Below are 22,769 nucleotides of genomic sequence, written 5' to 3'. Positions count from 1 at the left end.
TGAACCTGCACTCCAAGGTCTCTTTGTTCAGCAACACTCCCTAGGACCTTACCATTAAGTGTATAAGTCCTGCTAAGATTTGCTTTCCCAAAATGCAGCACCTCGCATTTATCTGAATTAAACTCCATCTGCCACTTCTCAGCTCATTGGCCCATCTGGTCCAGATCCTGTTGCAATCTGAGGTAACTCTCTTCGCTGTCCACAACATCTCCAATTTTGCTGTCATCTGCAAACTTACTAACTGTACCTCTCATGCTCGCATCCAAATCATTTATGTAAATGACAAAAAGTAGAGGACCCAGCACCGATCCTTGTGGCAATCCACTGGTCACAGGCCTCCAGTCTAAAAAACAACCTTCCACCACTACCCTCTGTCTTCTACCTTTTGGCCTGTTCTGTATCCAAATGGCTAGTTCTCCCTGTATTCCGTGAGATCAAACCTCGCTAATCAGTCTCCCATGGGGAACCTTGTCGAACGCCTTACTGAAGTCTTACTTACTTTTGTCCTTTTTTCATCAAGAAAGTTTGAGACAGAGTCTCATGGTAAACAGTTTGTGAGGTCTTTTTTTAAAAGTTGGAACAATAGAAGCAGCCAGAATGGGTGGGGTCAAACTGCACAGAACCAGGATTTTTTTTTGAAGTTTTTGCCTTCAGTATCAGTTGCTGGGACCTTGAAGCTGGATGTGGAAGCTCTTATTCCTCTCTGTTACAGCTAAAAGCTGGGGTTCTCTTCCTGCTGCTAGAATTGCACATGAGACAATCCATTTTACTGAATTTGCCTTTGCCAAGGGTATGTTTATGGGATGCTACTATATTGGAACAGTTAATTAGAAGTAGTTAATATGCATATCATTTTGTTAAGCATTTTGACTGAGTTACAATTAAGCCAATTCTTTTATTTTTATCTCATCTGTATTTTAATTATAGTGTATGAATAAAGTATGTTTTGTTTCAATCCTGGTAGTTTGACCAATCGAATTGCATCTGGAAGACAATGCCTTACACTTATCTTTAAAATAAGAAAAAGTCAGGGTCCAGGCTATCTTCTTAATACGTTTTGAGGGGGTTTGGTTTGGTTTGGTCCAGAACACTGTATACCTCCCAAAGAGCTAATGATGTTTGGGGACAGAACATCTGGAATCACATGTATCTTATTTTAGTCCATCCAAAATTTCATTTATTAAGCAATCCCAGGAAGAATGAACATCATTGAAAGATGCCATTTCAAAGTCAGCAGCAAGCAAGCAGAATAAAGAGAAGCAGCGAGACGTTTGCTTACTTTTAAGCAATATTTATATTTATAAACACAACAGCAGTTGAAAATTCAAGATACATTGCAAGAAATTACATTTCTTAATTTCTTCCAACGTTCAAACAACTCATGACAATCAAATATCAATTTGGCCACAATCAAGAAATTGCGCTTGAAAATCTGCTAGTTCAGTTACATCTCACATTGCTAAATACACAGACAAAATTGCAGAAAAGAGCTGACATTTCAAGTCTAACTGACCCTTTCTCTCCTTACAGAAGCTGCCAGACCAGCTGAGATTTTCCAGCATTTTCTCTTTTGGTTTCAGATTCCAGCATCCTCAGTAATTTGCTTTTATCCAGACAAAATTACAGATCTGAAATCTTCCATCAACCAATAGATTTAGGGAACATATTAGAAGTAACGGTTTCTTATCCTCAGTAAAAACTTTGTCTTGATATATTTAAATATTTTATATGTATTGAAGTATATTTAAATATGCAACTTCGTGCAGTTTGATTATAAAATCGAGAGATAAGCATCTTTTTAACTAATACTGCCTTGTCTTCTCATTTTGTTCAAGCTCATTTCCAATCTTCCAACTCGGCAACTCCCTCTGGACCTGTCCATCTTCCTTTCCACCTATCTGATCCACCTTCCCCACCGACCTATCACACTCACCTCCCACCTGCATCTAACTCTCGTTCTCCCAGCTAGCTTTCCCCCAGTCCCACCCCACTCTCTTATTTATCTCTCAGCCACCGTTCCCCTCTCCCCACATTCCTGATGAAGGGCTTATGCCCGAAACATCGATTCTCCTGCTCCTTGGATGCTGCCTGACCCTCTGTGCTTTTCCAGCGTCACCTTTTTTGACTTTGACTCTCCAACATCTGCAATCCTCATTTTCTCCTTAACCTCACTTAAATTTGTGAGCTCCTTAAAAAAAGACTACACTGAATGATTTAAAGAATTAAATTATTGTACACTAGTCAGTTTTCCAGTAAATTAAATGTAATTGATATATATTGTATATTTGAGAAGGTTTTGTGTGTGTGTGTTTGGGTGAGGTGGGAGGGAGGTGGTGTTGCAGGGGTGATTCAGGCAAATTTCACCCTGAACATATGAACAACAGAAGGCCATTCAGCCCACTACCCCACCATGCAATGCCATAATGATTCATCAAATTCTTCAATGCCTTTTATTCATCCCATTCCACAACTCTATACACCAATGATGATTAAAAATGTATAACTCAACATACTCAAAGACTGAGCCTCCACTACCCTCTGGGTTTGAGAACTCCAAAGGTTGAGTAAAATAATTTTTCCACATCTTCAGCCTAAGTGGCTCCATCCTTCTATTTATTTATGCTGCCTGGTTTTAGACTTTCTAACCAGGGGAAACATCTTACGTGAATCTATCCTGTCTGTCCCTTTAAAGTATTTTGTAGTTTTCACTGTGATTACCTCTCATTCTTCCAAACTGGAGAGAATGCAGTTAGTACAGCGTTTCCAATCTCTGTTAACAGGACAGTGTTGCCATCACAGGCACAGGTCATTGTAAAATATTGTAAAAGATCACAGAAAGCATGGGAGTAAATGGTTCCAGCCATGATCCTTACACAATTTAAAACCCCTGATCTTTTGCATTGATTCAGCCGATTCTGCACAGATCATAGTCGAATTGGACTGCCAATGTCGTGAAAAGATTTGCCTCCTCCCCACAGTCAAAATAAGTATCAGAGTTCAATGGCTGGATTTTCAAAATGGTCACACAGTCGAGACATGTTGCAGATAGAATTCATAGTTACTCTACCAGAGATCATATTCGAGTCTCTGGAACAGCTTGTGTTTTTAAAAGATCAGCAGGGGAGAGGGAATGGGATATGCAGTCACCAGCAATTAATGGTTCCCTTAGCTTCTTAAGGGGCCTGTCTGATCAACACTGTGGTTTCCAATGGTTTCATGGAAAACATCTGCTAATTCCCCTGAGGCCACAGGTTCTCTATGGTTGATATATAATCAAATGTGCAGGGCCAACGTTTTTTTATTATTCACTCACTGGTTGTGCGCAGCGCTGGCTAGGCAAGCATTTATTGTCCATCCCTAATTGCCCAGAGGGCAGTTAAGAGTCAACCGCATTGCTGAGAGTCTGAAGTCACATGTAGGCCACACCAGGTAAGGATGGCAGATAGCCTTCTCTAAAAGGACACGAGTGAAGCATTTGCGTTTTTCTGACAATCAATAATGGTTTCATGGTCATCATTTGACCCTTAATTCCAAATTTTTTATTGAATTCAAATTCTACCATGACAAGATTTGAGCACAGGTCCCTGAAACATTCATTGAGCTTCTGGATTAGTAGTCTAGCAATAATATGACTAGACCATTGCCTCCCCAGCTTCAGCTAACAGTAGAACTGTTCATAATCTAGTTACCATTGGCCTCTTTCAGTTGTGTTCATCCTCCTGACCACAGATGTTAAGACAGCAGCCCCCAGCATGGCAGATATGAGCCCAAGATGACAGCCACTGGCTTTATAATTGTTGCAAACTCTCCAGGGGAGTGGGTGGTGCAGTGGTCGGTCATCCTATAACTCCAGTCTAATATTTGACTTTTCAAACCTCAACATGGTGAAATTTCAATCTAATTAAAAATCTGAAAATTAAAAGCTAGACTAATGGTGACAATGTAACTATTATCGATTCACCTGGTTCACTCATGGCCTTTACAGAAGGAATTCTGCCATCAATATCTGGTCTAGCCTCCAGACAGTCAGCATTGTAAATGCTTCTTAATTTCCCTCTGGGCAAATAGAAATGGGCATTAAATGTTGGCTAGGCCACCGGTGTCCACATCCCAAAAATCAATAAAGAAATCTCTGAGGCATAACTATGTAACAGCTTTCTTCATTTCCCAACTGAGTTTGTATATTTGTAGAAATGGAAGCAATGTAAATATTGATATTCAACACACTCTCTAAATGCCTGCGTCCACTTAAATGAAACCCAGTAACATTATCTTGTTTCTGCATTTTTTAAATACCATGCAAGCAAAACATCTATGGAAAGGCTCCCTCCAATTTTTGCAGTAAGTGTAATTCAACAGAACAAGGAAAACTCAGTGAATGGTGATCTCTGATTACTCTGTGTTACTGATTAGGTTTCAAAGGATCAAAAGGACTGGGGAGGAAGCAGGTATAAGGTCCCAAGCTGGACAATCAGTCATGATCTTACTGAATGGTAGAGCAGGCTTGAAGGGCTGAGTGGCCTTCTGTTATTCTACTCTTCGCAACAGAGGTTATCATCAACAAACTCAGAAAGATCACTAGCCAAGCAAATGAAAATGCAAAGAAGGTTACTGAAATAACTCCACAGAGGCTGGTATCCCATCACTAAGTCCCCTTTTATTAACACACAGAGTCCTTGACACTGATCCAGCTCTCTCACAGCCAGCTCTCAGTGAAAGTTTCTCTGATGTTCCTGTTCCTACCTGTCAGCCAGGGCTCTCTGATTAGACTGGATTAACAGCCCCAATCAGGGAATTGTATTCTGTGAGATGCACCTGGCTGACCTCATTACAATTACTGCATTTATACTGATGCTGACTGTAACCCTGACCATATGAACCAATGAAAACCTGTTGGTATTAATTTCAATCTCAGTCATTTCATGTCCTTAGCTTTAATTGACTAATAGGTTTCTACCTAACCATGTCAGGAACCAGAGTCCCTCCCACTTTCTAGGCTTAATTTCCACCTTGCTTCTAGAGTTTACTTAAAATGTCTTGTAAAGGATATTATTTACTGAAATTATCATTTCCCAGTGACAACTCATGTGGGCTTCCACAACAACAGCCTGTGTTAACAATCTTTGCAGATTTCATGAAAGCTCGAATAGGTGATATCCTGCACTCCACTGTCCCAAGACATTTGTACCAAATACAAAGGTGCTTTCAGGATATCTTGCGATCTGATCTCCCAGGATCTCTCACAGTATATCCCAGCACCGGATGAGTGCGACTGTGTGCCCCTTGAGAATGACACACTGCTGAATTAAAGAATAGGGGAGGGTAGTCCCAGAGCTGCATGGTGGAACACTCAGCACTCGTGAGCAGAATCAGGTACGAATGACACTCATGACACAGGACTTGGCAGGATACTGTTCTCAGCACCACCACTGGGAATTGCGGGTATTAGGATGTCTGCCCAGTGCCAGAGTTAAAGAGATCTTCTTTGAGCTGGAGATGAACTTGGAGTAGGAGTGGAGGATCTAGTTGATTAACTCTATGCTGGAACCAACGGCATAGGGGAAGTGATGGCATTGTGGTATTATCACAGGACTGTTAATCCAGAGACCCAGATAATGCTCTGGGGGCCTGCGTACGAATCCTGCCATAGCTAATGGTGGAATTTGAATTCAGCAAAAAAAGGAAACAATCCTGGAATTAAGAGTCTAATGAAGACCTACAAATCAATTGTCAAGAAAAACTCATCTGGTTCACTGATGCCCTTTAGGGAAGAAAGCTGCCACCCTTACCTGGTCTGGCCTGAGTGTGATTCCAGACCCACAGCAATGTGGTTGACTCCCAACTGTCCTCTGGGCAATTAGCGATGGGCAATAGATGCCGCCTAGCCAGTCACACCCTCATCCCATGAATGAATAAGTAAAGGTAGAACTGAGATAATATTCTGCTGGAAGTTTGAATAGGTTGGATCCAAATTGTAATATAGACTCTCAAAGATATTAATTTCTGTGCCACGTACCACTTAGCATGAGGCCAAACAGAGAATTAAGTGAGTGACGATTACATCAGTGACTTGGCAGCTAGTGTAGGAAGACAGATTTTTGTTTCTTGGTGCACACTGGCATCAGTACTGGGCAACTGAGGACTGTTGCATTGGGGTAATTCCAGAGAGCTGGGATTAGTGCCCTGGCAAATTATTTAACAAGGGCTGTGGATAGAGCGTCAAACCTAAAGCTGGAGGGGGCCAACCGAAGGGAGACTTAGAAAATTAAAAAGAAAAGCCAAGGCAATTCAGGAGTGCAGCTACCCGATCAAGACAAATAGAAACAGAGAAGAAGAGACAGAGAGTCTAAGAAAATAGAATATCAGGAAATAAAGCAGAAGATTAAAAACATAAAATTAAAGTACAAATATCTGATTGTATGAAGGTTCCTTAGACAGCATCTTACAAACCATTGGCCACTACCTTCCAGAAAGGGAAAGGCAGCAGATACATGGGACCATCAGTAGCTGCAAGTTCCCCTTCAAGCTACTCACCAATATATCTGCATTCATTCAATGTCACTAGGTCAAAGTCCTGGAACTCCTTCCCTAACAACACACTGGATGTACCTACAGCAAGTGGATCACAGTGGTTCACCAATACCATCCCAAGGGCAAATAGAATGCATGGATAATTATTGGCACAGCCAGCCACACTCACTTACCCTGATTGAATAATAAGACTAAAAGGTTCTGTAAATAGAGACAAACAAATTTTACTGAAACATTGAAACAGAGAAATGGGTGGAGTCTTCTGTGCTCCCTTGAGGCAGGTTTTATGGTGGGGAATTAACAAAATGGAAGAGGACCCTACCCCCATTCTGTCTCCCAACTAATTCTCTCCATTGGTGAGAAGGAAAATCGTCCTTCCTGCTCTGTCACCAAATGAGAGTCTTCAATGGAGTGCTATAAATACATTTCACCAGTGTATTCTGACCCTTCATATTCCTAATATTCACCTGTGCCTATTAGGTTGACTGATCATCTGAGTTACAAACTTTCTTATAACCATGTTAAAAATCACACAACACCAGGTTATCGTCCAACAGGTTCAATTGGAAGCACACTAGCTTTCGGAGCGACGCTCCTTCATCAGGTGATTGTGGAGGAGCGTCGCTCCGAAAGCTAGTGTGCTTCCAATTAAACCTGTTGGACGATAACCTGGTGTTGTGTGATTTTAAACTTTGTACACCCCAGTCCAATACTGGCAACTCCAAATCATGACTCTTATAACCATGCTTATGTCATTTCCTATTAATAGTGCTGGAGCCACAAATATTCATGATTAGGATGAAGAAAGTGAATGTGCTGAGCCAGGATGGTGGATGACATGAAATAAGTGGGAAGGCAAGTGCTGAAAATGTCACAATGAGTGCTCAGAGGGAGATAGATATGCTAAGTGACTGGGCAAAGACTTGGCAGATGGAATGCAACATGGGCAAATGTTAAATTGGCAGGTAAAACAAAAGAGGTGAATATTATTTAAATGTGGAAAGACTGTTCTCCATTTAGAGGTCAAAAATCACATGACACCAGTCTCGCCCAACAGGGCTAACACCTGACGAAGGAGTAGCGCTCCGAAAGCTAGGGTTTTCAAGTAAACCCGTTGGACCGTAACCTGGTGTTGCGTGATTTTTGACCTTGTCCAAAACCAGCACCTCCATATCATTAACACAGAGGGATTTGGGAACCCTTGTGCAAAATTATTAAAAGCTAGCACATAAAGTCAGTGGTTAATAGGGAGGGCAAATGGGCTGCTGGCTTTATTTCAAAGAGAATGGTGTGTAAAAATAGGGAGATCTTGTTAAAACTGTAGAAGGCACTTGTCAGTCCACAAATGGAATACTGTGACCAGTTTTGGAGCCCACATCTAAAGAAAGCTATACTGACATTGGGGATAGTCCAGACAAGGCTCACTGGGCTGATACTAGGTGTGGAGGGACGGTGTTGGGAGCAACGACTGAGTCAGTTGGGCCTGTATTCACTGGAGTTTTGAAGAGTGATAGTCGATCTTATTGAAATGTACAAAATCCTTGGGGGACTTGACAGGGCAGATGTGGAAAGGTGGTTTTCCTTTGTGAGAGTCTAAGACCTGACAGTATATTCTTAGGGATAAGTGGTCGTCCCTTTAAGACAGGCATGGGGATGAATTCCCTTTCACAGAGAGTAGCAAATCTATTGAGGTCTTTACTGGAGAAGGCCGTCAAGGCTGGGCCGTTATGTATTTGCAGGGCTGTGCTGGACAGATATTTAATCAGTAAACAAATCGAGGGTGCTGGGGAAAAGGCAAGAAAGTGGATTTGAGAGCTATTCAGATCAGCTACGATCTCATTGAATGGTAGAGTAGGCTCCATGGTGAATTTGTCAAATGAACAAGAATGGAAGATGAATTTGTAGAATTCTCTCACATGAACAATTTGATCAGGGGCAAAGTTATTAGCAACCTTGCAGTCAAAACCTCTCAGGTGAAAACTGAACATAATGCAGTTTAAATTCCGCGTTATGTGTGATAGTAATATACTCACATTCAAAACAAGAACCTTGAACTTAAACAAAGTTAAGTGTATAGGTTAGAAGGAAACCTGGCTGAGGTTGATTCAGTAGGTAGAATAAAAGAGATAGGGTAAATAGAAAGGAATAAAGTATTAAGGAACTGTTCAAAATGTTATTCAAAAGTATGTTCATTGTCAAACCAAGAGGGCTTGACTGATAGTTTTCCAACTCCTGATAATAATATCTGGTCACTCAAAGACACCTTAAAATAGGGAACCTCAATTTGGACTGTCAATAATTTTGATGCTCACTTCATGACGTTGAGATCTGCCGGGAGATGGGAACTGCCTGCACAATACAATCATCAAAGGCAGGTGGAGGCCATGACAGAGCCTGCCACAGCCTTCCAGCAAAGGGAAGGCAGAACATCAGAGAACCAGCAGCTCACTGAACAGGTATGTGGTTAAATGTCCAACTGCAATTATTAAACACAGTTGGATGCTCAGAACATAAATGACATGGATATCTAGTGACTGGAAAGCATCTTAAAACAAATGATTCAATAATTTCTACTAAACAAAATTAAAAGACCACTGAAGTCATTCACAATAAAATTGCAATAATAAACTACTGAGACAATACAGGGAAAATCCCAAGGTTTATAGCACAGAGGCCACCATGACTCTGTCAGCATTTCTGTTAGAGTAATGCAGAATTAATTGTACCATTAAGTTCTCCTTGTTTGGCCCCATAAAGAAGCACAATCATAGTTATGCCATGACAAATGCTTTCCTATTTATAAAACCATTTTTAAAGGGTGCACACGTTCTTCGGTGAGTCTGGGACCAGAGGGCATAATCTCAGAATAAGAGGTTGCACATTTAAGATAGACATGAGAATAAATCCTTGTCAAGACAGGCTGTCTTAAATCAGAAGAGACCACGTGAATTACGAAATGCATTAGCATAGCTTTAAATTAAGGGGTGGTAGGTATAGGACAGATGTTAGGGGTGGATTCTTTACTCAGCGAGTCGTGAGTTCATGGAATGTCCTGCCAGTAGCAGTGGTGGACTCTCCCTCCTTATGGGCATTTAAATGGGCATTGGATAGACATATGGAGGATAGTGGGCTAGCGTAGGTTAGGTGGGCTTGGATCGGCGCAACATCGAGGGCCAAAGGGCCTGTACTGCGCTGTATTTTTCTATGTTCTATGTTCTATTACTTGGACCCTTCAAATGTGTATCCTTTCCAGTGCTGCCCACAACATCTGAAATACTTGTATTGCCAATTTTACCACTTTGTTTTTCAATTAAATAGTTTCTGCACCATTTTGTCAGCAAGAGGGGTCTGCTGACTTCTGAGTGAACTCTATTTACTGCTAACAGCAACAGTATGCACAGAAAAAGCTTCTGTGTTTGTGCTCCATCAAATATTTGAGATGCATCACTGCCAAGTACTTTCTCCTTCCTGCCATAGTTGGCAAAAATATGGAGAAAATATCAGGTTCTATTGATTTGAAAACATTTAAATACAATTTTACGGAAACTTAATCCTGCTTCAACATTTGTTATGCATTTTTCTCAAAAGATAATATTCTGGGAAGGGACTTTTGATTATTTTGGAACTAAAAAGCTGGACTGTAAAAATACACTTTCTCTGTAAAAAGCCAAATAATTATTACATTGCAAAATATTTAAATGTGATTATTAATTACATGCAAAACTGATGACATCTTGCTATTACATTTAGCCATTAAGTAATATCTTCATAACATTGCCATCCAAAGCAAATCACTTTTGTAATTGTCCCTGTGATTTTATATTTTTTTAGTTTAATTGATGTTTTACAACATGCAATAAAAAATTAAGTATTGGGTTTATTTTGCTCAAGAAGATTTAATGGGTAAGGGCAGGAACAAGTCAGTGTTTGATCATTGAGAACAGTGGGACAGCATAATAACAGAGCTAACTTCGTCATTCTGAATAATTCTTGATTTTCGAAGGTTTTTGCTCATTGTAATTACCTATCCAATAGGTACAAGCACAACCATTGTTAAATTCTTTATGTTTAAAATGAATTTGTCTACAATATGCTCTCAGTCATCATAATACTGCTACTTTTATTTAGATGTGTAAATATAAATGCAGCCAGCTTTAAGAATCATGCATATTATTCTTGTTATTTCTGTCAATCTAAACAAAAGCAGGAACTACTCCTTATAAGAAGTAAATTTATTCCTGCACAGAACCTTCTCTTAACTAATTTAGAAGAGTTTAGAAGAATAAGAGAGGCCTTCTGCAGTTTGGGCTTACATTTTTAAGGAAGGATATACTTGCATTGGAGGTAGTACAGAGACAGTTCACTGGATGGGTTCCTCAGGTGAAAAGCTCGTCGTACGATGACAGGCTGAGTAAATTTGACATCTATTATTTAGATTTCAAAAGAATGTAAGATGACCATACTGAAAAATACAAACTTCTGAAAGAGCTACATATGATAGATACTGAAAGGCAGTTTTGGGAATATCTGGAATATAGGGACACAGCCTTTGGATGAAGGGCTGATTATAAAATTCTAACAGGACTAGACTGGGTAAACACAGGAAGGATGTTCTGATTAGATTAGATTCCCTACAGTATGGAAACATGCCCTTCAGCCCAACAAGTCCATTCCGACCATCTGAAGAGTAACCCAACCAGACCCGTTCTCCATATTCACCCCTGACTATGAGCAATTTAGCATGACCTAACCTGCACATCTTTGGATTGTGGGAGGAAACCCACATAGACACAGGGAGAATGTGCAAACTCCACACAGTCAGTCACCCAAGGCAGGAATCTAACCTGGGTCGCTGGCACTGTGAGCCTATTATTATTTTGGTTCTACAAGAGGATCTCTGAAATGTCTACTTTCTTCCTCAGCTGAGGATTCCCCAACACCGTGGCGGACATAGCACTTAGCCGGGTCTGATCCATCTCCCGCACTTCAGTCCCGACCCTTTCTCTTCCCTCCAACGAAAGCAATAGTGTCCCCTGACCCTCACTTCTTACCTCACCAACATCCACATCCACAGGAACATAAGCTGCCATTTCAGACATCTCCAGCAAGATGCCACCACTAAGCACATATTTCCCTCCCCTCCCGTGTCAGTCTTCCATGGAGACTGCTCCCCCCCAGGATACCCTGGTCCGCTCCTCCTCTACTCCCAACCCCTCCCCACACCCCCATGGCACCTGTCCTGAAGAAGGGTCACTGGACTCTTTCTCTTTACAGATGCTACAGAGTGGTGACCCTGTGGAATTCTCTGCTACAGAAAGCGGTTGAGACCATAATATTGAATGTGTTCAAGAAGGAGTTAGATACAGAGGAGCCTCGATTATTTGAAAGACATGGGTGGGCAGTATTTCGTTCTGTTAATTGAATTCTGGATAATCAAATGCCAGATAACATAATTTAGCCAAGTATCTGGACCTTGCGATCTTGCCAGATAATCCAATATTCGGATAATCAAGGTTCCTCTGTATAGTACTTTGGGTTAAACAGATCAAAGGGGTTGGGGGAGTAAACAGGAACAGGGTACCGAGTTGAATGATGTAGCCATGATTATATTGAATGACATTATAATCAATATAATGAAGAGGCTTGAAGGGCCAAATGGCCTACTCCTGCTCCTATTTTCTATATTTCTGTCATGTCCCAACAACTGCTGAAACTAGTGCAGAGTCACGTGGACTGGAAGTGAGATTTTAATGCTGTCCCACCAAATACTTACATGGTCATTGTTGTTGTATACATAGTCTGTCTGTAATAAGGAATAAAGACTAGTAGCTAGATGTCAAGATCATTCCAGTAGCATCAGACCTTCTACTCTTTTGAACAAGCAGTTTAAACAACCATTCATCGGGGCACGGTAACAGCAGATCAGAATGTTAGTTTTAGAGTCACATAGCTCAGAAGAGTCCCTTCAGCCTATCCCAGTCTGCACTGACCCATCTACACTAATCCCACTCCCCAGCACAAGGTCCGTAGCACTGACTGCTATCACATTTCAAGTGCTCACCCAAGTACTTTTTGAAGATTGTAAGTTTTCCTCTCTCTCTCTCTATGCCCCTCCCAGCCAGTGCATTCCAGATTCCTACCACCTGCTGGATGAAGAAATACTTTCTCAAATCCTCTCTAAACCTTGTTCGCTTCACCTTAAAATTATGCCTTCTCATTATTGAGATTGCAATTCAGGGTAACGGCTACTTCCTATTCTCCCTCCTGTGCCCCTCATAATTTTATCCAGCCTCTCTTTATACCTAATGTGCTTCATCACAGACAGCATCCTGGTGAATCTCCTCTGCAGTGCCGACAATGCAATCACCATCCTTCCTATAGCGCAGTGACCTGAACTGCACAGTATTCCAGCTGTACTCACCCAGAGTCCTGCACAGCTCCAATATGATCTCCCTGCTCTTATAATCTATGCTATGACTGATAAAGGCAAGTGTCACATATGCTTTCTGAACTAGGCTATTGACCTGGTCAGCCACATTGAGGATTCTGTGGACAAGCACCTTGAGATTCCTCTGTTCCTCTGAGCTTCCTAGTGTCCTGCATTCATTGAGTACTCCCCTGTCTTATTTCTTCTTCACACTTTTCAGGATTAAATTCCATCTGCCACTGATTTACACATCTGACCAACCTGTCTCTATCCTCCTCTAAGACCTTCTTTCTTACTATTAAATTTTAACAGAAACAAACAAAAATGACAATGGAAACATATTAATTTAAACAAAAATCTCACGTCTGAGTTTGATACTGCTGCCCAGACAGTGTGGGGCTCAATGATCAGAAATGCAAGGGTCTGATTTTATAAGGAGAAAGTGAGGTCTGCAGATGCTGGAGATCAGAGATGGAAATGTGTTGCTGGAAAAGCGCAGCAGGTCAGGCAGCATCTAGGGAACAGGAGAATCGACGTTTCGGGCATTAGCCCTTCTTCAGGAATGAGGAAAGTTGGTCCAGCAGGCTAAGATAAAAGATAGGGGCCCCACTTTCCTCATTCCTGAAGAAGGGCCCCACTTTCCTCATTCCTGAAGAAGGGCCCCACTTTCCTCATTCCTGAAGAAGGGCCCCACTTTCCTCATTCCTGAAGAAGGGCCCCACTTTCCTCATTCCTGAAGAAGGGCTAATGCCCGAAACGTCGATTCTCCCGTTCCCTCGATGCTGCCTGACCTGCTGCGCTTTTCGAGCAACACATTTCCATATCCAATTCCAAGTCTTGCCAATAGCAGTCGCCAAATAATTTGCTTTGTCTGTTGCTTGTGAGCTGTCCCTGAATTCCCTCGTCGAATATTTGCATCATCCTCCCTTTAGTCTACTTGTTTGTCTCGGCTGGAGTTTTGCTGCTTCTCTCTCAATTCTACGGGAAGGTCCTGTCATTGCTGTTCCAAAGTCATTCCTTCTGGTTTCATCTTCCAGTCAATTATTGCCAGCTCCACTATCGTGCAGCTGAACTTGCCTTCTTTCGACTGTTATACTGTTAGCTCAGAATCCATGTTCTCCTTAAAGATTGCATTGTACGTTCCAGCATGTCATGGTCACTGATCTAGGAATTTCTTTAACTTTAGCACCCTTATCAAATCTATGTCACTGCAAAACAGTAAATAATAAACTGTCTCTTCTGCATGGGATCCACCAAAAGGTGCTGAAAGAAAACGTCTCATAGACGTTCTACAACTAAGTTTTGATGCGATCCACGACCAATCTGATTTTGCACTCTATCTGAACATTGAATTCAATCATTATTACTGTAATCTTGCCTAGTCCAGGTAGCTGTGGGAGTCGGTTGGTTTGTAGTAGATGTCCGTGTTGATTCGGTCGCCTGAGATAGAAATAGAAAGGTCGAGGAAGGGGAGGGAGGAATCTGAGACTGTCCAGGTGAATTTGAGGTCGGGGTGGAAGGTGTTGGTGAAGTGGATGAACTGTTCAACCTCCTCGTGGGAGCACGAGGCGGCGCCGATACAGTCATCGATGTAGCGGAGGAAAAGGTGGGGGGTGGGGGTAGTTGCGGAAGATGGATTGTTCCACATATCCTACGAAGAGGCACTGATTTTATAACCAGTGCTTAATATAATGGGCCAGCTAGTGGGTGATTTGAGTTCTCTTTTCTAGTGAAAATTCAACAGACGTTCAAGCACCTCATTTTCCTTCAGAAAAAGCAATTGACGTAATTTTAAGATACTTCAGGACTTCCACAACTGTTTATAAAACTTATTTCTTGGGATGTAGGTATCACGTTGTGGGCTAGCATTTATTGCCCACTTTTCAGTATCCTTGAGAAAGTGGTGCTGAGCTGCCTTCTTAATCACTGTAGTCTGGCAGAGATACCCCCTCAGGGCTGTTCAGAAGGGAGTTCCAGAATGTTGACCCAGCAGAAGTGAAGGAAAAGCAATGAAGTTCCAAGTCAAAATGGAGGGTGAAGCTGCAGTTGGTGGTGTTCCTATGCATCTGCATCCTTTGCCCTTCTTGGAGTGAATGACTTTGACAAGAGAGAAGAGGACCCTGAATTTCAACTCCAGTAAACTTCTGAATTACCTCAGGGAAAATAATAACTTACAGGCACAGGAGGAGGAGTCAAGACCCTAAGACCACAACAAATAGGAAAAGCTGTAGGCCATTCGGCTCCTTTAGCCTGCTCCATCATTTAATACTATCATGGCTGATCCAGAACTCATCACATCCAGTTTCTTGCCCTATATTCCCCAACTGATCAAGAACCTCTCTATCTTGGCCTTAAATACACACGCGGACTCTGCCCTCCCACAGCTCTCTGTGGCAAGGAGTTCCAAAGATTCACAAATCTCTGAAAGAAATTCCTCTGCATCTCAGTCTTAAAGTGGCATCCTCTCATTATGAGACTATGCCCTCTGGACCATCAGGGAAAACATCCTCTCAGCATTTACCTTGTCAAAACTTTAAGAATCCTATATGTTTCAATGAGATCACCTCTCATTCTTCTAAACTCTCATGAATAGAATCCCAAACAGTTTGACTTTTGCTTATCAGGCATTCTCTCCATGTTTAGGATCATCTTAGTGAACCTTCTCTGAACTGCAGCCAATAAAACACTATTTTTTTCTTAAATTAGCTGACCAAAATTGCTCGCAGAAATCCAAACGTGATCTCACCAACATCTTGTATAGTTGCAATAAGACCCCTCTATTCTTATGCTCCAATCTCCGTGAAATAAGAGCCAACATTCCACTAGCCTTCCTGATTTCCTGCTCTGCCTGTGTGCTAGCTTTCTTATTTCAGGCACAACCACCCACAAGTCCCATTGTATTGCAGTTTTCTGCAGTTTATTTTCACCATTTAAATAACACTCTGTTCTTATATGCTGCCTTCCAAAAGTAACAAATTCACATTTTCCCAATAGGATTCTACTTGCCAACTTTGCACCCACTTACTTAACCGATCAACATCCCGCTGTAAACTGTTTGCAACTTGCCTTTCCATCTATTTTTGTGTTGTCTGCAAATTTGGCTACATACATTCACTTCCTTCCTCTTAGTCATTAATATCTATTGTAAACAGCTGCGGTGCCAGCATTGATCCCTTGTGGAACTCACTGATTACAGATTGCCAAATTGCAGAAAAGAACCCCTTAACCAATTTGCTATGTCCAGCCCATTAGCTAATTCTCCATCCACACCAATATACTACCTCCAACATCATGGGCTCTTAGCTTACGATTGAATCTTTTGTGAGGTACAGGTCATTCTGCAATAAAGCGTGTTTCGTTAATGCAAATTTGCTGTGACATGGTTGATGAATTGGAGACACTGTTTCCAAAGTGCAACCTTTTAAAGCTTGTATTGGTTATATTGCGATTCCAGCCCCATTAGTTCAAATGGTGCTTCTATCACTGATTTTCTTATAACACGGGATTGCATTAGAACAGAACTACCACATTATAGCAGAACCGATTGTATCTAGTTTAACGCCCTCTGGAAGTCCAAATACAACGTATTCATTGGTTCCCCTGATCAAAATGGTATAAAGGAAGGAGTAGAGTTGATTAGGGATCAAAAAAATGGATTTGCAAATGGAAACAAGGGGGCGCAGCTGAGTTGTGAAATGAATATTTGTTTATCGAAACAGAGAAATTAGGAGCAGATAGAGACCATTCAGCCCTTCGGACCTGCACTGCCATTCATCATGTTCATTGCTGATCACCCAACTCAATAACCTAATCCTGCTTTCTCCCCATAACCTTTGAGCTCCTTTGCCCCAAGTGCTATATCTAGCCACCTCTTGGTTACACTCAATGCTTTGCAGTAATGAATTCCACAGGCTCACCAGTTCATTGGGTGAAGAAATGTCTCCTCATCTCCATCCTAAATGGTCAGACTGTGACTCCTGGTTCTGGACATACCCACCATCAGAAACATCCTCCCTGCATCTACCCTGTCTAGTCCTGTTAGAATTTTATAAGTCTCTATAAGGTCTCCCTCATTCGTCTGAATTCCAGCAAAGACAATCTAACCTAGTCAATCTCTCCTCATAAATGTATCCTTGCCATAAGGCAGATGCTGCTCAGATTATGATGACACTGCAAAAGAGATATTGCAATTGTCCTCATTCGGGGAAGTGGAAGTATTCAGTCACACTCCTGACTACTCATAGTCACAATTCACTGAGAGTGCAAATTGTTGTTTCAAATTTGATTGACACTTTTTCAGAACTGCTTGAGAGGTTCAGACTCAAAATGTTAACGCTGTTTCTCTCTTCACAGATGCTGCTGAACCTGCTGAGTTTCTCTATGTTTTTAAATTTCAGATTTAGGCATCCTCAGTATTTCACTTTTCTAAGCTAGAGAATTAATCCTGGTTCAGTGATGGGTGCAGGAACACGTCAGGTGTAGCACCAACATACCCAAAATTAAGATGTTGACCTGGTGAAGCTACAAAACAGGAATAATTTAATGACAAACAACATCAGCAGCAAGTGATAGACAGAGCTAATTGATTCCACAACCAAAGAATCAGATCTGTGCTCTGCCGTCCTGCCACATCTCAACATGAGTGTTTATTGACAATTAAACAACCTGCCGGAGGTGGAAGCTCCACAAAAATCCCCATCCTCAATAACGCAGGATCCCAGAACATCATAAGATAAGGCTGAAGCATTTGCAACAACCTCCAGTCAGAATGGTGAATGGATGACCAATCTCAGCCTCCTCAAGAGGTGCCCAGTATCACAGATGTCAGTCTTCAGCCAATTCAATTCACTCCACATGATGTCAAGGAATGGTTGGAAGAATGCGATACTGCAAAGGCTATGAGCCCTGAGTAGCACTTTGGCAATAGTACTGAAGACTTGTGCTCCAGAACTTACCTCACCTCTGGCCAAGCTGTTCCAGTCCAGCATCAATACTGGAATCTACCTGACAATTGCCCAGGTATGTTCTGCTTACAAAAAGCATGACAAATCCAAAACAGGAGATTTCTATCCCACCAGTCTAATTTTGATCATCAGTACCTTGCTCACTGGCTCAGTTTGACATTTGTCAGGACCACCCAGCCCTTCACTTCATTACAGTTTGTACTCAAAGGTGGCAGGAATTGTCCTTCACATCAAGGCTGAATGTGACAGAGTGTAGCATCTAGAAGCTCCTGTAAGATTGGAGTCAGTCAGATTTGGAGGAAAGCCCCTGCCCTGGTTGGAGTCATTTCTGGCGTGTCAGAAGATAATTGTGGTTGTTAGATATCCATCATCTTAGCTCCAGGACGTCTCTGCAGGAGTTCCTCAGGGTAACGTCCAAGACCTCCCCTCCATCATAAAGTGGGGATATTTGCCAATGCTTGGCCAATGTTCAGCACCATTCGTAACTCTTCAGGTATTGAAGAAGTCTATTGCCAAATACCAAGCAACATCCATATTCAACAAGAGAGAATCAAACCATCACCCCATGACATTCAATGGTGTTACCATCACTGAATCCCTCACTATCAACATCCTGGGGGTTAGCACTGAATACAAACTCAACTGGACTGGACTAGCCATCGAAATTATTTGCTACAAAAGCAGGTCTGAGGCTCAGAATCCTTCTCCAAGTAACTCACCCCCTGATTCCCCTAAGGGCTTATGTCCAAAACATCGATTTTCATGCTTCTCGGATGCTGCCTGACCTGCTGTGCTTTTCAAGCACCACGTTTTTTGACTCTGACCACCTTCCCCAAAGCCTGCCCACCATCAATAAAGCACAAGCCAGGTGTATGATATATCACTTGCCTAGGTGAATGCAGTGCCAACAACACTCAAAAATCTCGATACCATTCAGCATAAATAAGCCTCTATGATTGGCACCATATCCACAAACATTCAGTCCCTGCACCATTAGTGCTCATTAACAGGAGGGTTAATGAAGCTCTTCAGAAATTCACCAAAATTCCTTAAATTGCACCTTCCAAACCCACAACCACTGCTATCTAGAAGGACAAGGGCAGCAGATTTATGGGAACACCACTGCCTGCAAGTTCCCCTCCAAGCTGCTCACCATCCTAACTTGGAAATATATCACCGTTTCTTCACTGTCGCTGGGTCAAAATCCTGGATCTCACCCGCTAACGGCATTGTCGATCTGACTATAGGACTGCAGCAGTTCAAAAGGCAGCTTACCATTCTTACTTTCTCAAAGGCAACTAGGGTTGGGCAATAAATGCTGGTCTAGCCACTGATGCCCAGATTTAATGATTGAATTCAAAACAATAAACTACAAACTGGGCTTACATTCTCCTGGGAGTATTTCAGACTGGGAGCATAATGGCAAACAGACAGCAATCAGGGCAAGGGACATATTTGTATTTTCTCCCTTTCAAGAATTCACACAGGCAGGGTTCAAAACGAGTTTAATCTCTGGTCAGCATGTGTCAATGGCCTCAGGTCTTAGTGTGTAGAATAGTGTGTTGTGAGGGTCACAACTTCTGAAAACAGCCATTTAAATACCCGTATACTGCTGGTGAATAAACAGGAAAGGACTCTTTTTCAGTCTGAGTACTGCCAGTCAGCCACTGCCAAATGCAGTTTGGACTAAAGAGTTTCATTCAACCTACGGGTGGCATGGAGGCTCAGGGGTTAGCACAGCTGTCTCATAGCATCAGGGACCCAGGTTCAATTTCACACTTGGGCAACTGCCTGTGTTGGGTTGGCACATTCTCCCCATGTCTGTGTTGGTGTCCTCCCATAGTCCAAAGGTGTGTAGGCTAGGTGGATTAGCCACGCGGAATGTAGGGTTACAGGGAATAGAGTAAGCATTGGGTCAGGATGGGATGCTTTCAGAGGGTCAGTGTGGACTGAATGGCTTGCTTCCTCACTATAAGGATTCTATCACACAAAGTCAAGTATCTTAAAATTCATTATTTAACTATCAATATCAGCACTACCTGTAACTTCTGCTGTAATGGCTACATTGTTTAACAATGTGTTCCTCACAAACAATTCAGAGGCTCATCGGCAATTTTATAACTTTGTGGACTCGTGTCTAATTTCTACTCTGTGTGTGCATGTTGCATTGTCATTTCTTCTCACTGTTAGTAATTAATAAACTCAATCTTTTTGCAAATTCAAAAAAGCTTGCTTAAATTAGCTCCTTTTAAAACATAAGCTTAATTGGCTATAGTATAAAAGTATCCAGAGGATCCTTTGAAATGAGCTGAAAATGTGTTGCTGGAAAAGCACAGCAGGTCAGCCAGCATCCAAGGAGCAGGAGAATCGACGTTTCGGGCATGAGCCCTGAGGAATGGCTCATGCCCGAAACGTCGATTCTCCTGCTCCTTGGATGCTACCTGACCTGCTGCGCTTTTCCAGAAACACATTTTTCAACTCTGATCTCCAGCATCTGCAGTCCTCACTTTCTCCTAGATCCTTTGAAATGAACCTTGTTGCGACCAACAGAGGGGGCATTGAATAATCAAGGGGAGCTCTGTTGGCTGGACAGCTGGTTTAGTGATGCCAACAGGATGGGTTCAATTCCTGCACCAGCTGATGTTACTGTGGAGGATTCTCCTTCTCAACTTCTCCCCTTGCATGAGGCATTGTGAACCTCAGTTAACCAATTACCTATTCTCTCTCTCTCTCTCTCTCTCCTGTAACAGCATCCCCATGGTTTGGTAACACTGGCAATTGTACCTTCTGGTATCTTACTAATTTTAACATTTGGTGGATTGTCTTTTGTAAACATTATTCACACATAACAAATAGAATATTTTGTTATTTGAAGTTCTGACAGAAAAAGAAAGCATATGATCTGAAAATCACTTGCTTGCTGTGAATTTGAAATGAATTTAGTTCTGTCAAATATATTTCAACATACAAATAGTTTAGCAACAATATAATCAAATAAATACGCATACACTATTTCTCCACTATTAGCCAAACATTACAGGATTGCCAACTCCAAGTTCAGACAAGGGAACTGCTAACACCAGCATTATTAAATAACTGCATAAAGTGTAAAGCAACTGTCCTTACCTTTGTTTCTGTAGAATCCATTTGCAGTACTATCCAGTTGGATTTTCAATGCTGTTAATTCTTGTAATCATATCATCTATTCCTTGTTTTCTTATTAAGACCTCAATGACATTCCATGCACATGTTAAAAAAGATAAATTGATTTTCAAACTGATGCAGCCAAGGGCTGTCCTGTGGAGTCCAAGGAATGGTAATGAATCTTCTGGAGTCATACTGACCTGATTGAGTACGGTATGAGTGCACAATGCCTACTGTCTTCTTCACTGCAAACAAAAAGTAGAAGACTTCAATCAAACAAATCTTATTGAAACTAAACAAGACTCATGCCATACTCAAAACATCAAATCTATTTCTCTCTACAGATGCGGTCAGATGTGCTGATTTGTCAAGCGTTCTCTATGCTTTTTCCAGATTTCCAGCATCTGCAGTATTTTTCTTTTATTAAAAATGAATACAGTTCCTTCAACGCTTTCACAGAAAGTTGGATTGAATATGTTATTAAGATAGAGCATTAAAATAGCTGGATGATGAAACTGGGCAAAAACATCTTGTACAATGGTCTTGCATAATATAAAAACTAATCAAAATTAATCATTAGTGACTTTTGTTGCAATGCTTTGTAAACTGAGAGATTAAGGGAAAGGGCAAAAGCTAATCAGCAGTGCAAACAGAGGCATATATTTTCAGGGCTCCAATGCCAGCACAGAAAAGTCGGCCCCAGTCAGATATAATCACTGTAGCCCCAGTTACCCAACTTCATATTTTGACTTCTGTCCAGTAATGGTGCTTCATAAAATAAGTTCACCATTTAGACAGGATGGATGAGCAAATAATGCCATTAGTTTAACGCTTTCACTTCACCAACTTGAAGATTTTTTCATGAAGGAAAGGCAGAGAGAGAGAGAGAGAGGGGAGGTGTTCCTTTCAGGTCATAGGAAAGAGAATGAGAAGGAATTTGTGTCTTCAAAAAGCTTTATTTACACGACAGAGAGAGGCCACTCGGCCTATTGTGACTTCTGTGACTTTTCACAAGAGCGACTGCCTATTCTCTGCTGACCTGTAAATTTTCTCTCTTCAGATACACACCTGACCGCTCTTTTGAAAACCCAATTATAAAAGTCAACCATGTGGATGTTGAAACAGAAAAGTGGATAAGCAGGCACATTTAGGGAACAAGAAAGGATTTTTAAAGGCCCTTTAACATCCTAACATTTAACATCCTATCATTTAACGTCCTAACAATGAATGTTGTGGTTCTGTTCGCCGAGCTGGAAATTTTTGTTGCAAACATTTCGTCCCCTGTCTAGGTGACATCCTGAGTGCTTGGGAGCCTCCTGTGAAGCGCTTCTGTGGTGTTTCCTCCGGCATTTATAGTGGCCTGTCCCTGCCGCTTCCGGTTGTCAGTTTCAGCTGTCCGCTGTAGTGGCCGGTATATTCGACTGGGACAACACTACCATTATAAGGCAAGCCAAACAAAGAACAGCCAGGGAAATCCTAGAAGCATGGCACTCATCCACAAACACCACCAACAAACACATCGACCTGGACCCAATATACCAACCACTACAGCGGACAGCTGAAACTGACAAACGGAAGCGGCAGGGACAGACCACTATAAACACCGAAGGAAGCACCAAAGAAGCGCTTCGCAGGAGGCTCCCAAACACTGATGATGTCGCCTAGCCAGGGGACGAAAAGTTTGCAACAAAAACTTCCAGCTC

General features: G+C 41.7%; 1 protein-coding gene across 4 annotated transcripts in view; it reads right to left on the bottom strand.

The window, feature by feature from the left end:
* kcna4 (potassium voltage-gated channel, shaker-related subfamily, member 4) overlaps positions 1-22,769 on the bottom strand; it is a 96,261-nt gene that overhangs the window by 64,140 nt on the left and 9,352 nt on the right. For 3 of the 4 annotated variants that reach the window (XM_043705431.1, XM_043705430.1, XM_043705432.1), the window contains exon 2: positions 21,049-21,311. The gene's annotated coding sequence lies outside the window, so the exon portion shown is untranslated. The remainder of the gene's footprint in view (positions 1-21,048; positions 21,312-22,769) is intronic. The other variant, XM_043705433.1, reaches the window with a different exon arrangement.

The sequence above is a fragment of the Chiloscyllium plagiosum genome, chromosome 16, assembly GCF_004010195.1.
Source record: "Chiloscyllium plagiosum isolate BGI_BamShark_2017 chromosome 16, ASM401019v2, whole genome shotgun sequence".
Classification (NCBI taxonomy): domain Eukaryota; kingdom Metazoa; phylum Chordata; class Chondrichthyes; order Orectolobiformes; family Hemiscylliidae; genus Chiloscyllium; species Chiloscyllium plagiosum.
Note: the sequence above shows the minus strand (reverse complement) of the source record. Positions and strands in the feature narration are given on the sequence as shown.